An 18,388-nucleotide genomic window follows, 5' to 3' on the forward strand; every position below is an offset into this window, starting at 1 on the left:
AGGGGGCCAAGGCCAAAGGCCAGAGGCCAAATTCCTTTGCAGCCACTCAGCTTTGCAGGGAAAGAAACAAAATGGTCTCAGCCAGTCTGCACCCCGGCCCGAGCCAGCGTGGCATAAATGTGTGCCATTGGAGAGGAAGGGAGCTTCCAGGCTTGTGATTGGCCTGGTCCAGCTTGCATCCCTATGGGAAAAAACAATCCAAATCTCCCTCCAGTTGGTGGTAAGAGAGGTAACAATGTCATCTGGGCCCATGAAAAATAAGCAATTTGGAAAATGCTAGTCCAAGGCATGCGCCAGAATTTAGACCTCTAGTTAGTCCCAGTGCCCTGTTGGAGGGTAGGAAGGCTGATGTTGCTTTAGCACAGGGATTTCCTGCTGCAGGCCTCTAACTAAAGTTCAAGCAGAACCAAATTCTTTTCTCTGGGTGGGAAACAAATTCCTTGGAGTAAGGGTAAGTACATGCTCAGCCCCTGGTAATACTTGATCCACCCCAGCTGTATTCACTCCAAACTATTTTTACCTAATCTTACAGTTCCTTTACTTTAAAACAAAAACAAGCTCACCAACAATGACCACTTTAATTTATGCTCCTCTGTCTCAGAGAATTTAGCAATGATATAGCGATGCCAGTTGTGCCTGAGACAGGGTGGTGTACTGAAATGAGCAGAATCTCCAGGTTTAAAACCTCTCTGAAAAATGCTGTGTGATGCCCCAGAAAGTCACTTAACTTCTCTGAACCTAAATATCCTCATTGCTGACATATAGATCATAATACTCACCTCCTAGAGGTATTGTGAAGATTGACTGGGAAGCATGGTGAAACAGTGGTTGTAGAGGCATGTAGTACACAGCAAATATTACTGCCTAGCTTTCCAGCTGCACGTCTGGACTTCATGTCATTGAAACCCTAGAATGGGTGCAACCTGATGGAGAACCTCCATGTGTAAGACGTCCCCCTTCTGCCACTGCCTGAGGATCAGATACATATTTACGACAACTGCATACCTCCCTTAGGAGCCACACCACAGATCCAGTGTGGACTTGCCCTACCTTGAGCTTTCTCCCATTTTCTTTTTGGTTAATTGCCAGGATTCCCCAATTGTCCCTGATTTCAGAATCTTTCTTACCACCCTCATTGCACTGGCTACTAGGTCCTGTCAATGCTCCTTCCTAAATATATCTAGATTCTACCTTTCCATCACTGCAGGCTCAGTTCTGCACTTTATTTTCTACTGTAAAAACCTCCAAACTCATCTCCCGTCATCCAGATGTCCCTATCTCTAAAACAAGTTCTATAAGGCTGCTGGAGGTTCTTTGTAAAAATCCAGTTCTTGTTATGTCAGTGTCTTGCTGCAAAAGCATCATGGCTCCCCCTTTGCTCACAGGAGAAAGCCCTATTCCTTAAGAGCATTCATGGCTTTTGGCCATGTGGGCTCCACTGGCCTTTCCAGCTACATCTCCAGCCCTCTACCAATGACCTGACCACTCTGTGGTGAATGTCACACTTCCCATATGCTGAACACTCTAGGCGCTTTCATCCCCTGAGCCTCTTCTCACATGGTTCCCTTTACCTAGAATGCCCTCTCTTTCCCAGCTGATGAACCTCTTCTCATTCCTTCCAGAGAGAGCTCTTTCCCATATGGGCCAACTCCCAAAGGTCAAGTGTAAATTTTCATGGAACCAGAAGTTCCCCAGAGGGGGTCCTCATCTAGCCGTTTCTGAGACCAACAGGTGGGCATCACACATTCCTGTGGGCATCAGACTGTGAACCACTACTCAAATGTTCATCTGTGGATGCCAGGTCCCGGTAGGACCTTCTTCTTGATGTTGATTTTTTTTTTTAACTTAGTAAAACAGCTTCTTTCCATCAACAAGGAGCATACGTGATTTTCTGTGTAATTACCAGAGGTTTATCAGCCAGAATATAAATTCTATTGATTGCAGGACTTAAGGAAGCAAAGTGTAATTAGTGTTGGATGATTCACACCTTGGACTTCGGAACCTGTCCACAACGGTTTCCATTGTTTAGCTATCACTCACGATAAAATCCTGAGTAAAATAATTTCTGGATTATAACCAGTAACTTCCTGACTTGGAACTAATAAAGCTGTTTTGAAGATTTCATCTTGACTTTTGAACTTGACCTTGCATTCCTTAATGCCACTAAGCATCCCTGTGGTCTCTGTTGATGATATAAGCAATAATGCTTTATTTTGCGAAGTGAACTTGCCACCTGGGTGGCATTAGTACTGTAGTTAGGGTCTGATCAATCCCAAGCTTGGGGACTGAACGGGGCACAGGGAAGCTGCCTTATCTGCAGATGACTCTTCCTGATGACCTTTCGGTGACTTTCAGTCTTCAGCCATCTTCTGGCTCTTTATGAACCTGACAAGCCTGTGACTAGGATAAGTCAAGCCAGACATCACCCAAGTGAGTGCTGATCACCCACCAGGCCCAGGGTCGACAGTTCTTGTAAACCCTTGGTACAGAGCCATGGGGCTCAGAGGTGGCCAGACTGGGTCTAGAAGAGACAAAGAAGCTGGAACAGAAACAGGTCTGGGCCCTGTTTGTTCTGTGCTTTCCATGGCAAAGAAGAGGCATCTAGGAGCCTCACTCTGCTTTCTGATTTTCTTTACTCAGCAAAATAAATCAAGAGTAGGCAATCTGATTTTCTTCAAGTGGTTCTCGAAATGTGGGCCCTGGACAAACAGCATCAGCATCACCTGAGAACTTAATTGAAATACAAATTCTCCAGCTTCATCTCAGACCTACTGATTCAGGTCCTTGAGGGGGCAGGATCCGGCAGTCTGTGTTTTAACAAGGCCTCCAGGTGCCTCTAATGCTGCTCAAGTTTGAGAAACACTGATCTAATAATTTTTCATATTCAGTGATGCTTTGAGGCAAGACTGGCTTGGACAAACAGACATCTACCTTCTGCAAGCACAGAAATGGAATACTTTGCCTCTTCTATCAACTTGCAGATGGCTGTTAAATGTAAAGTTGTCACGTTCTCGTAGTCATGCATTTGGAAGGAAAATAAAGGGTGTCAGGCTTCTGAATGGGGGTTTTGACTCATACAATATTGTGAATTCAACTTTCCAAGCAGCAGGCCAAAAGCCTCTTGTCCACAAAGGGGCGAGCACAAAAATAGTTTGGCTGTTTCCAATTGGAACCAAATGGAAACCATCTGGACTCCTTACCCAGGAGGTTGATGTAAATCAGCTCAATCTGACCCTTTATTTTGAAACAAGTAAAACTCTTCTACCAAAGACCAAACTCATCCCCAGACAAATAAACACCTTATGACTGAAAGTAATTATCCAATATGGGAAGCTGATTTTTAATTTGTTTTGTGAATTCTGGATAGCATGAAAATGCTCTACTTTGACAAGAAGTTATAAAGTAAATACATCTTAGATACAAAGTTGTTTCTATTGATTTGAGGCACAGGATTCCTTGGGAGACCAAAGACTTTAATGGCTCCCATTGTCCATTGGATTAAGTCCAAACTCGTGGCCTGACATGCAAAGTCCTCCTTAATGTGACCCACACCGTCTTGCCAGGTCCATCCTCCTGCATCCTCTTGTTCCAGGTAAACTTGTATGTTTGTGGCTTGCATTGTTTTTTAGTTAAAAAAATTTTTTATTGAGATAACATTGGCTTATAACATTATATGTTTCATATATACAACATTATATTTCTACTTCTGTATACACTACAGTGTGCTCACCACCAAAAATTTAGTTTCCACCCATCACCATACAATTGATCCCTTTTACCCATTTCACCCTCCACCCCAATGCCCTTCCCTTCTGGTCACCACTACTCTGTTCTCTGTGTTTGTTTTGATTCAGTTTGTTCATTTATTTTGGTTTTTGTTTGTTTGTTTATATTCCACATATGAGTGAAATCATATGGTATTTGTCTTTCTGTCTGATTTATTTCACTTAGTATAATAACCTCAAGATCCATCCATGTTGTTGCAAATGGCAAGATTTCTTTTTTTTTTAAATGGTTGTGTAATATTCCATTGTATATACACCACAACTTCTTTATCCATTCATCCATTGATGGGCACTTAGGTTGTTTCTATATCTTGGCTATTGTAAATAATGTTGCAATGAACGTAGAGGTGCATATATCTTTTTTGAATTAGTGTTTTTGCGTTCTTCTTGATAAATACCCAGAAGTGGGATAACTGGATCATATGGTAGTTTTATTTTTAATTTTTGAGGAATCTCCACTGTACCAATTTACATTCCCACTGACAGTGTTTGAGGCTTCCCTTTTCTCCACATCTTCACCAACACTTGTTTTTCTTGCCTTTTTGATAATAGCCATTCTAACAGGTGTGAGGTGATAGCTCATTGTGGTTTTGATGTGCATTTCCCTAATAATTAGTGATATTGAGCATCTTTTCATGTGCCTGTTGGCCATCTGTATGTCTTCTTTGGAAAAATGTCTATTCAGCTCCTCTGTGGCTTGCATTCAGGCCTTTCTTCCTCACTTAAGTCTTTCTCCATATAAGTCCTTTCTTTCCACATCAGGTTAGTTCCTAGCTCGTACACAAAGCCTTCTCTCCAATTCCATCTCTGGGGAGAATGCCCTCTGAACCCAGTGTCCATATTTGGCCCTTGGCAGATGCGTCCTTGTATGGTTTTTCATTTCCTAGGTGTATATCCTGTCTCAAAACTACATTCTGAGTCCTTTTGTTATGAACTGAATTGTGTCTCTTCCCAAAATTCATATGTTGAAGTCCTAACCCCCAGTTCCTCAGAAAGTGATCTTATTTGGAAATAGGGTCATGGCAGATATAATTAGTTGAGATGAGGTCATACTAGAGTACAGTGGGCCCCTAATCCAGTATGACTGATGTCCTTATAAAAAGGAGAGATTTGGACACAGACACACACAGGGAGAACGCCAGGGGAATGTGAGGCAAAGACTGGGGTGATGCATCTACAAGCCAAGGAACACCAAAGATGGCCATTAATCCAGCAGAAGCCATGAGAGAGGCATGGAACAGGTTCTCCCTCAAAGCCTCCAGAAGGAACCAACTCTGCCAACATCTTGATTTTCAGGCTCCAGAACTGTGAGATAATACATTCCTGTTGTTTTAGCCACCCAGTCTGTGGTACTTTGCTATGGCAGCCCTGGGAAACTAATACACCCCTAAAAGGCAAGAGCACACCTTGTGCCCCACACAGAGCTGGCACCTGATAACCATCTTCTGTTGAGGCAGCTGCAGTGACCGGAAGATAGTTCCCTGGGGCAGAGACCGGGGATCTCTCTCGCTACATCCCTCACATACCAGCCAAAAATGGCCCTGAGGACATTTAATTCCATTAGTGTTGACTGAAAGAATGACATAGAGCCTGGAAAACTGTAAGATACTGGACTCCCCAGGGGGCCTGGCAGGAGACTGTATACAGCTAGTTCATGAAGGTCAGAAGAAGCAAGTTTGGTACTTTCGGGTCAAGTTTTAGTAACTGAAAGGTTGCTATTGTGACCTGGGCCTTAACATAGCTATTATTTAAAAGCTAAAGGATAACTAATAGTATTGCTTTTAAAAAAAAAAAAACTTTTTCCTCAAACTATTCACCTTCTGTAAGGGTTTAACATCTCAGGGCCTACTTAAGGGTGGCGGTCTGGGGGGCTCGAGTGAGGGCTGGTACACAGGAGGCATCACATTCATGAAGGACTCACATTCAGACCCTGGTGTCATCGCCTAATGAGGTCAGGCAGGTATTCTCTGTGTTTTTATGTGTGTTAGAAGAGTTTGCTTGTTAAATATAAAGACTTCAAACATTATGCATTTTTAAACCTTTGCTAATAATTAACTGAAAAAATAATTTTAGCTCAAGTAGCTCAACAAATGGAAGTGGTCAGAGACTCTCTCCAACCTTGGGAAGCCTTGAAGTTCCCAGATAGATTTTGTCCTTTTGGTCTTTCTGCAGTGCCAACTTGACTGCACAGCATGACGCATGTGCCTCGTCTTTGTTCCTGCTACCACTTTCTGTAAAGTCTAGATGCAGAGTTAGAATGAGTGGCCCAGCAGTCCTCTCCCCTCACATGTCATCTGGCGCAGTGTAAGGACTGTCCTCTCTATGGCTACCTGTCTTGGAGACACTGATTCTCCTTGTCCCCAGAGGAACCCCAACCAACTCCTCTGAAGGCATCCTTTGTTGAAAATATTCCCGGATGGTAACTGTCTAACACAAATGATGACCTAGCATGGTGCTCCCCCCCACAACCTTCCTCCTTCTCCCTTTAGTAGATTTTCCAAAATCTACTAGCACTATCCAGCAGAAATACTATATTTACATCAGACAACAGAGCCAGGGTCTGATAAAGGTTCTCACTTTACCTTTTCATCTGGCTTTTTATTTTTATTTTTTTTGCGGTGCGCGGGCCTCTCACTGTTGTGGCCTCTCCCGTTGCGGAGCACAGGCTCCGGATGCACCGGCTCAGCGGCCACGGCTCACGGGCCCAGCTGCTCCGCGGCATGTGGGATCTTCCCAGACTGGGGCACGAACCTGCGTCCCCTGCATCGGCAGGCAGACTCTCAACCACTACGCCACCAGGGAAGCCCCATCTGGCTTTTTAGATCATAAAATTGTAGTTTTTGAATTCAGTGAGATTTCACGGAAAAGATGCAAGGATAATTCAAGGACAGAAAAAAGACCACACAAGAACAGATTAAAATTGAGGAAGAGAAAGCCAAAGGGTGAAGAGCTTCATTATAAGGGCCTGTTGCCTTCCACAAACTATTAAAAACAAAACAAAAATGAAAGAAACCAACAAGGACACCAGAACGAAACAAACAAACCGAAGTGGACTAAAACAGAATAACAGAAATTTAGGTTAGCTTCCACAAGGAGTTTCCCAAAGACTGTGCTGCTGACACACTCAGTGAGTGATCATCTTGTGCTGTCTCTTCATAACTTCAACATGTTAAAGCTGGAGTGGAATTTAGGAAGCTGTGAGCACAAGTGCTGGACTTGTAGAACGGGATGCTGAAACCTAGGGTTCAGGGCAAGTGCTGGGAACAGAATCCTGGTTCCCTACACAACTTTAACACTTGGACAGCTTCTCACTTAGTTTAATCCTGCTCAGAGGTCATGGAGTTGGTGACTTCTTAAAGTTCCCTCTGAATGACTCCATGTCTGCTTTTACGGAATAAGCATAGGAGAAAAGTTTCCAAGCTGAATTTATCAGGTCCTGCTGGCTGTTTATTGCAGAGATATTTCCGTAATTGTTTTCTGGCCCTGTTGAATGTGCCAAAGACGTATTCTTCTGGTGGATATGGCTAAGCTGTTCTATATTTGGTTTATATGAAGCCATCAGATGAGTCTTCTTTTTCTCCCCTTGAGTTTTTCTCACTGTTTGGGGTAATTTCTTTAGTAAGGGGAACACACAGCCTATGAAAGGAGGAAGTGATTTACAAGATGAAGGAAGTGGGAGGAATAGTTGAAACAATCACAAAAATACCTTTTTTTCTCTTCTTTTTCCCTGAAGTAGTTTTCACTGTTACAGCTCCAGATGACTCTGTAATCTGGTTCAAGGTTGTACTTCCTCTCTGTCTGGCTGTATGGAAAAATAAAAAAGATTAAAAAAAACGAATTCAAAGTTGCATGAATGGATTTTTTTTTGTTTTCAGCTGCACTGTGCAGCATGCGATCTTAGTTCCCCAACCAGGGATCGAACCCGTGCCCCCTGTAGTGGAAGTGCGGAGTCCCAACCGCTGGACCGCCAGGGAAGTCCGCATGAATGGATTTTTGACACACTTTAATATAGGTTATTGCCTTCATTTTATGTACACTTTGGACAGAGGTATTTCTCATAAAAGAGAATTATCTGACCCACTGACTTCACTTCAGTCCTGTCTTTTTCATGTTTCTCCTCTAAAAGGCTTGAGGAGACTATGCAACCAAGCAGGGCTTCAAGAATCATCCTGCAGGGCCTTGTGTAAATTCTTCTTTCTGCTCCACAGCTGCCCTCTATAAAAGTGGCTCCAATCTCAGGAATTAGTAAGAACGTAGCAGAGGGGAACACATTTTTGGCATGTTTAAAAATACATATTTGTGCGTTATCACACTGGAGTCTTTCTGGACCCTTCTTTTCCTTTCTCTTGCACCCCACATCCCATCCATCAGGACACAGTGTAGATGGAGAACCTCCTCTGCTGCTGCCCTAGTCTCACCTGGGTGGAAGCCTCTCACCTCTCACCACCACCTCTCATCTGGATGACAACGGCCTCCCAAAAGATCTCTGTGCCTTCCGCCCACACCCAATCTGTTTGCTACACAGATTGAGGGTCCTTCTCAAACCTAAGTCCCAACTAAGTCCTGATTCCTCTGTGCCTTCCTAACTAACAAGGCCTGTGACCCCCTGGCCCCTGTTATTGGCCAGGCACCTGCTGCTCCTTGTGCAAAGCCCTGGGGCATTCCTGGAATGCTCCCCATTTATCCTCAGGCTCACTCCCTCACCTTCTGTGGCACAAATGCCACCTCTTCAAGGAGGCCTATACTCAACCATCTATTTAAAGTCATTCTAAATTTACATGCCTTTTGGCCCTATAATTCCACTTCTAAGAATTTTCAGTATTGGTTACATTTGCTCATGAAAGTGTGTGTGTGTGTGTGTGTGTGTGTGTGTGTGTGTGTGTGAATAAGAAAGTTAGCAAACAAGAAAGCTATTTGGATTTGGGGGAAAAATGAAATAAAATAAGTTCACACCACAACCATCTTTTCCTACACCAGATTCCCAAACGTGCTTATCTTGCTTAATTTTTTTTATTTTTCCATAGCAGTTATCATCTTCTAATAAACTATAGTGGCTCTATATTTCTTATGCCTTTTAAAAATTGTCTGATTCCCCCATCCTTGACACACATCTAGGCACACACATACACGGCATTCCCAGCCCCTCCTCAGGGGCAGGGATTGTAGTTTTATGCTCTAATGTGTGTAAGGAAAGACACAGGTGCACACACACACGTATGAAGGAAGGAAGGAAGGAAAGAGCATTGTTACCGATTGCATTTTACACATTATAACGAGCTATTAAGGAAACAGACTTGTCGTTGGCATTCGTGCCTCTTTGACTGTGGGTAACAGAAGGCTTCTGTGCCCCCCTCTGGCAAGGAAAAGTTACTAGGAGGCCTGGGGCAGCTCACAGAACAGAGAGGAAACCAAACATCTGGGCCTTAAGGAGCATTGGCCTCAGAACATTTTTGCCCCCATAACACCCTAGAGGAATATGGAAAAGCTATGTACAATCTCGTGCATTTTTAGTCTGGTATCTAAACTTGTTCATCGTAAGTTTTAAAATTTCAAACAGTGAAATTTCTAGCATGTAGAAAATGTTGACGTTTAAAAGTAAAATCTGAGAAGGGGGGAGGAGTTTGGGATTAACATATACACACTACTATATATAAGTAGATAACCAACAAGGACCTACTGTATAGCACAGGGAGCTCTACTCAATACTTTGTAATAACCTATAAGGGAAAAGAATCTGAAAAAAATAGGTATGTATGTATATGTAACTGAATCACTTTGTTGTACACCTGAAACTAACACAACATTGTAAATCAACTCTACTTCAATAAAATAAAATAAATAAATTTAAAACAATAAAAATGAAGTCTGTTATACCATTCTTTTAAGTATATCAGATGGAATCTGAATTCCAAGCACTTTGATACCCATCATCATGCATTAAAAAATCCCAAACAGCTCAAAACATGAGCAGTTCTTTTTGAGTGATTGAAAGTTTTACATGATTCCTTTTTTTCCCTGTGTTTTTACTGTTATTTCCATTTTACTAACTCTGCAGAATTTTATATTTGAAAGTCATTTATAGGCCATCCTGTAATACTTCTCTGTAATAAAAATGCTTCATTTACAAATATTTAAATTTTAAAAGTTTCTTGGGCTCATAAACCTCTAAAGTATTAAAAATTCTTCTATAGTTATTAATCTTTAGAAGTATGCAATTGATTAATACAACATATGTATTTTATATATTTTGATAAATCCTAATTAAATACAAAACAAATTTTATTGACTGCCTTGCCCAAAGAGATGGATGGTGCTGTTTTATTTATTTGTTTTTATAATTAATTCATGTATTCATCAAAGAATATTACTGCTAAAATGAGGCAGCCTTCAGCATCAATGTTTTTTCTATTTTTCATTGTTATAGTTGGAACTGCTGAGAAATCTTGTTCAGGTGGATGACAATGGAATAATGCCAGACCTAATCTCCCTCGTCCCCCAAATACAGGACACCTGGTTCAATTTAATGTCAGATAAACAAGAATAATTATTTTAAGTGTATCCTAAACATTGCATGGAACATACTTATAATACATTATTTGTTTCTCATCTAAAATTCAAATAAATCCTAGAAGGAGTTTTATCACAGCAGTATTATTCAATTATTTGAACTCCTGAGTTACAGACTAAAAATTAATATAGTCATTGATCAAAAAAATCTTTTTTAATGATCTGTCCGTTGATAACTTAAGTCCTCCTTCAATTCTGTTAAAAGCAAAAATTGGAAGCCACACGATGTGTATAAATTGATTTGTCACTGAGTTATTAGAGCTATTCATTTTCTTAAAGCTTATATTCATATTTTGAATTGTCTCTTTGTTTTTGCTCCCTAGAGGAGATATTCTGATCAGATACTGGATGGGAGAGAAGCGTACCTTTGCTTGCCAAATAGAATGATGATTGTGACCAAGGATATTAACCACAGGTACTGGGTCATTATGGAAGGTGAGAATCTGGACATTTAAAAAAACCATCCACACCCCCTCAAACATAGCCACTGGGAAGTTTGTGTGTACTCTTTTTCTTAGTGTGTTTGGGCTGCTATAACAAGACACAATAGACTGGGTGGCTTATAAACAACAAACATTTATTCCTCACAGTTCTGGAGGCTGGGAAGTCCAAAATCCAGGTACCAGCAGATTCAGTGTCTGGTGAGAGCCCGCTTCCTGGTTCATAGATGGCCATCTTCTTGCTATAACCCTACATGGTGGAAGGAGCAAGGGAACTCTCTGGGGTCTCTTTTATAAGGGCACTAATCCCATTCATGAGGGCTCCACCTTCATGATCTAATCACCTTCCAAAGGCCTCCGCCTCCTAATATCATCGCTTTGGGGGTGAAGACTTCAACCTATGAATTTGGCAGGGGGGGTGGGGATGACACAAACGTTCAGTCCATAACGGTAACATACACACCAGCACAGAGTAAAAGTGTCTTCTGTTTCAGAACTGGATTGATAGACCTCTGCTCAGGCAAATTAGTTTTCCCATCTTGATTTCACTTCTATGCCAGCAGGATTAGCCATAAATGAAAAGAGGCATATGAGGCAATAAAAATGATTACGGTATCTTGCCAGCCCTCACCTGGCCCCAGGGGGTGTGGGACCAAAGCCCTGCCAGCTGGACTTTGCCACCCTCAAATGTGCTTCTTGAGCCAAGAAATCCAGCACTGACCCCCAGCAACCCATGCTGTAGCGCATCTTGCCAGACCCCTGGAGCTCCCTGGTCCCTGACCTTTACAACTCTGCCTTGAAACAAACTGGGTTGAACCCCCCTTATGGCTGTATTTGGAGATGGGGCCTCTACGGAGGTACTTAAGATTAAATGAGATCATAAGGGTGGGGCCCTGATCAACTAGGATAGTGTTCTTATTAGACACCAGAGAGCTCACTCTCTCTATCCGGGTGCACACAGCTAGGAAAGGCCATGTGAGGACACAGCAAAAGCGTTGGAGAATAATTGTATTTCAATAATTTTCACTGAGATCTAATTGACATATAACATTTGTTTCAGGTGTACAACGTAATGATTCGATATTTGTATCTATTGTGAAATGATCACTACAATGTCTAGTTAACATCCATCACCATACATAGTCACAAATATTTTTTTCCCCCGTGATGAAAACTTTTAAGATCTACTCTCTTAACAGCTTTCAAATATGCACTAGAGCATTGTTAACTATAGTCACCATGCTGTACGCTAGACTTCAGCTGTTTATCTCCACTTTTTTCCAGCAAGTAGAGTGGTCGTGTTCACCAATATGCTTCAAGCTGGGAAAGGGTTGTTTTTGCTGTAATGATAACGATGATAGTGATGATGATAATTAACATCCCTCAAGGACTTACTGTGTGTAAGGCATGTGCTAACTGCTTTACATTATACCATTTAATCTGCACTAAACACCAGGGGGGTAGTTATCATTATGTTTATTTTGTAGCTGAAGAAACTGAAGTTAGATCAATTTGACAATTTGCCCAGAGTCACGCACAGCTGGAGTAGGATTTGAACCTAGGTCTGACTCTAAGTCTATGCTACTAACTTGCTACAACTTACTGTTACCAACGATTAAAAGTAGTCAGCTTTAGGGCTTCCCTGGTGGTGCAGTGGTTGAGAGTCTGCGTGCCGATGCAGGGGACGTGGGTTCATACCCCGGTCCGGGAAGATCCCACGTGCCGCGGAGCGGCTGGGCCCATGAGCCATGGCCGCTGAGCCTGCGCGTCCGGAGCCTGTGCTCCGCAACGGGAGAGGCCACAGCAGTGAGAGGCCCGCGTACCGCAGAAAAAAAAGTAGTCAGCTTTAAAATGTGTCATGAATATGTGTACTTGGGATCTATTAACACAAATGATAACCCTTTTATGGGGAAGTAAGCAGCTGTTGTTCTCGTCTGTCCTGCATCTGTCCTCCTCATCTGTCTACTTCTTCGAGAGGGACTGCCACTTCCCCGCTGGAACTACTGTGATTCTGGTAGCGCTGCCCATCACAGTGTTTCACCCCACCCCCATGGGGTGTGTGATCAGTCCTGGCCAATCATGGTTTACCATGACCTGGACTGTAGGGATTGGTCCAAGAGGTAGATATGTGACCCAAGGAGAGCCAATTAGAGCCTTCCAATGGGATTTGACCCACAGTTACCGGAAGAAAGAGGTTCACACTTTCTGGGTGATTACAAGTAATGATGATATAGCTCTGGGACTGCTGGCGGACATGTCAACTGCTGTTCCTGCTTGGAGGAAGCCTGTCTGCCCTGGGAGAGAAGGCCAACCCTGGGAAGGGAAGTAGAGTCACGAGCAGCAAACTCGGGGTTTCCTGATGACATGGTTTGAGCTCCTGAATTCAGCCATCTCTGAGACAGCTCCACCTGTGGACGTCTCAGTTATGTGAGCCAATAAATCCCTATTTATCTTTAGTTCTGTTTGAGTTGCTTTCACTTTTAACTGAAAGAGTGCTGATTAACATGCTGTACTAGTTTCTTACTGCTGTAGTAACAAATGACCACAAACGTAGTGGCTTAAAACAATACAAGTGTATTACCTTACAGTTCTGGGGGTCAGAGTCTGAAATGGGTCTTATAGGCAAAAGTGAAGGCATCAGTGGACCTGCGTTCCTTTTGGAGGCTCTGGGGAAGAATTCGTTTCCTTGACCTTTCCAGCTCCTAGAGGCTGCCTACATTCCTTGGCTTATGGCCCCTTCCCCACTTCACTCCAACGTCTCCTTCCACTGTCCCATCTCCTTCTCTCTGACTCTGACCCTCCGGCCTCCCTCTTATAACAATCCTTTTGCCATGTGAGGTAACATAGTCACAGGGTCTGAAGATTAGGACAAAGACATCTTTGGGGGTCTTTTATTCTGCTCCCACACATTCTCAGGAAGAGGAATCTCCACTGATCACTGGAGAGGTCACTTTTAATTGCAAAGCAAATGTTCCTTCTTTCAGATGGCCCCAACAGAGTGTAGCACCAAGTTCCCACTGCTTACCTTGGAGCACCTGAGGGGGATTCCTGGGGTCTGGTGAGGAAGTTGTTGGCTGGTCTTTCCCCTGCATCTCTGCATACTCTGCTAGGGGTCAGAGGAGACCCAGAGCTCCAGAACACTGCAAGTGATTGCCATTAAGGTGCAGCTCACTGGGGAAGGGGTGAAATACACTGTTCATTTGCTGTTCTTTCCACTTTCTCAAACTGGGATTTGGGTCTTCACCTCATAAAATAATAGACCTAGTTACAAAATAATAAATAATCATAATAATAGACCACGTCATAAAAAATGGACCTAGTAGCCACATCAACTGGCCAAAATATGCATTTAGCATGACATCCTTGATTCTCAAATGTAACTAAAGGACCTTTCTATTATAATTACGAAAAGGAGAACAAAATAACTGGAGGAGAAGAAGATGATTAAAAACATCATAACAAAAAAATCAAAGGAACTCATGGGCTAGTAGGCTCTGTAAGTGACTAGTTATATAAGCCAAGACAGAACAGTGCCAAGTTGTAGGAGGGGGAGCAGGGGACCCTCTCACCAAATGGCACTCTGGTGTATGACGGAGCCCAGCCTCGACCCGCTCTGTGGTCCTAGACCAGACTAAGGCCTTGAAGCCTTTGATTGTTCTCCAGGCCTGAGAAAATACTCTCAATTTCTTCATTTCCAAATCTAAAAAAAAAAAAAATGATAGGAGCAAGTAAGTAACTTTTAAAACTATGTCACCATTAGATTATTAATTTTAAGGCACTCCCCAGGGCAGTTAGAGGCACTTTTGCTGGTCCTCAGTTTGGGATTCCAGGGCTGGGGGGTGGGGGTGGGATGATTGGGGGGGCAGCCTGTGTGTGGAGGAGGGGGAACCAGAGTCTGCCTCCCGGGCAAGGCGAGCGGAGGGCTGTTTGAAGTACCCATTCAGGGAGCAGACAGAGAGCAAGCTGTGAATCCTGAAGACAGGAGAGGTGGCCCAGCTGGCAGGGACCATGGAGGCGGGGAAGACCCAGTGGTACTAGGACTCTGTAAGGAGAAGTCTTTTAAGCCATGTCCAGGGTAGGTTCAAGAAAGTTCAATCTCTTGGCTCTCCTTGGCCCTAAGGTGCTCCTTGCCTTGTATTGCACAGTCACTAGAGTCTGCAAAGTGAACACCCGTCAACTCATTCATGCCGACAACAGCCTCTAGGGGTAGGTAGGTATTAGGTCAATAAATTGAGGACCAATGAGGTAACGGGACATCTTCAGGGAATTTGGAATGTCAAGACTTGAACTTTAAAATGAAGTGAGTAGTATTAACAGAAATAACTTTGAAAATTTATTAATTCATTCAGTGAGTAATTATTGAGGACCAGCTACCATGGCGGCTGTGGGGATGCAGCTGTGTATAAGAAGGAGGGGTATCCTGCCTGCTGGACTTCACAGCCTATCAGGGAAGACAGTGAGGAAGGAACTCCAATCCCCAGAGGCTGGTAACCTGCAATCTGACCAGTGTTGAGGTCCCGGTGGTGACCCCACCTACTCAACCCTGACAAATCTAGGCGTCTTAGCAGCAGCAGGATTTCCACGGACGATTAAAGTAAGCTGTTTCCTGAATATGGAAATTGCTTCTTTCCTCTCCCCAGTGCAGATCTTTGGGTCCAGCACAGGAATTGGAGTCTAGAGGGGTCTCTTAGCAGTGGGGCTGGGTCTACCTGGCCCAGGTGGGGAGCTGGGGAGACCCCGTGACCAATCCTGCGTCACTGCATGGTATCCCAAGGAGCCTGACCTTCTGCGGCCCTGTGTTAGGAGACCCTGACTACGGCTTCTCCCAGCAATTCAGAAAGCTGGAGAACCTCCACAGAACACTGGCTCCCCCCAGCTCTTGCTGATGGACTTGTCCACTGTCCCCCCAGCTCTTGCCGATGGACTTGTCCACTGTCACTGCCAGGGCCCTAATAAGATCCTAGTCCTTTAATGGGGCCTTGGTGTCATTGTGATACCACTTCTCAGGCATGACTCATCTCTTTCACTTCACAGCCCACTGGCCTTTTGAGTACAAGGCATCACCTGACTCCATGGGAAGAATCACAGAATCATAGACTTAGGAAGTGGAAGAGATCATCTCATTATAGATCAGAGAAGTCGCGTGACCTACCCCAGATCACACAAGCAGTTTGAAATTATTTATGGATGGTAAATTATAGACCCCAGCAATCTAGTAGCATGGATCAGAGGTGGGCTCTGATTCAGACACCTGAATTCACATCTAGACTCCATCCCTAAGAGCTGAATGGCCTTGAACAAACCAATTAATCCCCCTGAGTCTTTCCTCACCTATACTCAAGGGTTAGAAATGGTACATATCTATCATTGTGTATCATACATCTCTACGTAATGGTAAACATCTATTTATTGTTGGGAGAAGAAATGAGAAAATCCATGCACTGTGCTTGGCACACAGTAAGCACTCAATAACCATTAGCTGTTATTGTTATTATTGTTATTATCACTACCCTTCCTCCCACCTCCTCTCCTGGTGAATACTGACCCATCACCTAGGGAATCGTGGTTTCCCTTATCCAAACTACCACTAAAATGTATATGGACATATTTTGTGATATTCAGACTTTCTTCCTTGCACTATACATAATCAAGAGCACGTCTCCTCCCTCTACTATACCGAGGACTCCCTTGGACAGTGGCACTGCCTTAAATATATTTATATGTTCCTTAGCAACAAGCACCATGCCTTGTACAAACTGGCCTTCAACAAATATTTGTTGAAGGAATAAATGAATGACTAGAGACTCTTTTTTTTTTTTTTTTTTCGGTACGTGGGCCTCTCACTGCTCCGGACGCACAGGCTCAGCGGCCATGGCTCACGGGCCCAGCCGCTCTGCGGCATGTGGGATCTTCCTGGACTGGGGCACGAACCCGTGTCCCCTGCACTGGCAGGCAGACTCTCAACCGCTGCGCCACCAGGGAAGCCCTAGCGACTCTTTTTGAGAACCCTAACATTTACTCAGGGACATGAACTCTAAGGACGCTTCACAGTGTCCCCTTTCAGCGATGACTTGATGAAGCACAAGGAACCAGGACATTTCCCTCCCCTGCCTTTGCCTCCCCCCGCTGACAGCAGGAAGGGCCTTGAAGCAACTCCGCATTCCACCTTACTTGCAGTAATCGAGGACAAGAAAATGCACCTGCTGAACTGCAGAGCCCTCCCAAGTCTCCCCAAAGACCACGAATCCATCCTGCAATCAATGAGTTTGAGGGTGGTAAACGGGCAGGGGTTGCGCCCCTTCGATTCCAGAAGCAAAGCCTGAGAACGCAAGGTAAAAAGTGCTGACACGATGAAGATAAATATGCTCTGTGTTTTTATAAGTTACTTCAAAGTCACTCATGTTAATTACCTCAACATTTTGGCTTCTAAGATAACTTTCTAATTACCCAAGGAGAAAGTGGCATGAACACAAAATAATTTCCCTTTAAAATGAAGACTCATTGAAAAATTGTACGGGAAACATCAAGCTTTATGATGAGAGAAGATATATTGTAGCACAATATAAGCACAAGCCTAAGGCCAGGTCATTTCTTGCGATTACAAAGGATCGCAATGACAGTTAAATCCCTACCTGATAGCAGAGAGTATCAAATCAGGAAGGCCACCTTTTAGCAATTAGAATCACCGCAACCTGAGAATTCCCTCAGTTCAGAATTTAAGCCTGAAAGTGACTTTGGTGGGGTTCGGAGGATTTAGGGTTTTGTGAGGTAATGACATGTTGGTCAGAGATAGGATTCCACTCTTGCGCTGCTGGTGGGAATGTGAATGGGTACAGCCACTATGGAGAACAGTATGGAGGTTCCTTAAAAATCTACAAATAGAACTACCATATGACCCAGCAACCCCACTACTGGGCATATACCCTGAGAAAACCATAATTCAAAAAGAGTCATGTACCACAATGTTCATTGCAGCTCTATTTACAATAGCCAGGTCATGGAAGCAACCTAAATATCCATCGACAGATGAATGGACAAAGAAGATGTGGCACATATATACAATGGAATATTAGCCATAAAAAGAAACGAAATTGAGCTATTTGTAGTGAGGTGGATGGACCTAGAGTCTGTCATACAGAGTGAAGTAAGTCAGAAAGAGAAAGACAAATACCGTATACTAACACATATATATGGAATTTAAGAAAAAAAAAAGTCGTGAAGAAACTAGGGGTAAGACAGGACTAAAGACACAGACCCACTAGAGAATGGACTTGAGGACATGGGGAGGGGGAAGGGTAATCTGTGACAAAGTGAGAGAGTGGCATGGACATATATACACTACCAAACGTAAGGTAGATAGCTAGTGGGAAGCAGCCACATAGCACAGGGAGATCAGCTCGGTGCTTTGTGACCACCTAGAGGGGTGGGATAGGGAGGGTAGAAGGGAGGGAGACAGAAGAGGGAAGAGATATGGGAACATATGTATATGTATAACTGATTCACTTTGTTATAAAGCAGAAACTAACACACCATTGTAAAGCAATTATACTCCAATAAAGATGTTAAAAACAAAACAAAACAAAACGCTACCCAGAA

At 43.4% G+C, this 18,388-nt stretch overlaps 1 long non-coding RNA gene across 1 annotated transcript in view; it reads left to right on the forward strand.

Annotated features, from left to right (window-relative positions):
- LOC114890885 overlaps window positions 1-17,663 on the forward strand; it is a 36,216-nt gene extending 18,553 nt beyond the window's left edge. The window contains exons 2-3 of the long non-coding RNA XR_003792378.1: window positions 10,676-10,787; window positions 16,970-17,663. This is a non-coding gene — a long non-coding RNA (uncharacterized LOC114890885). The remainder of the gene's footprint in view (window positions 1-10,675; window positions 10,788-16,969) is intronic.
- Window positions 17,664-18,388: the final 725 nt, after the last annotated feature.

Source organism: Monodon monoceros, unplaced genomic scaffold (genome assembly GCF_005190385.1).
Source record: "Monodon monoceros isolate NGI ecotype Baffin Bay Population unplaced genomic scaffold, NGI_Narwhal_1 Super_Scaffold_11, whole genome shotgun sequence".
NCBI classification, from domain to species: domain Eukaryota; kingdom Metazoa; phylum Chordata; class Mammalia; order Artiodactyla; family Monodontidae; genus Monodon; species Monodon monoceros.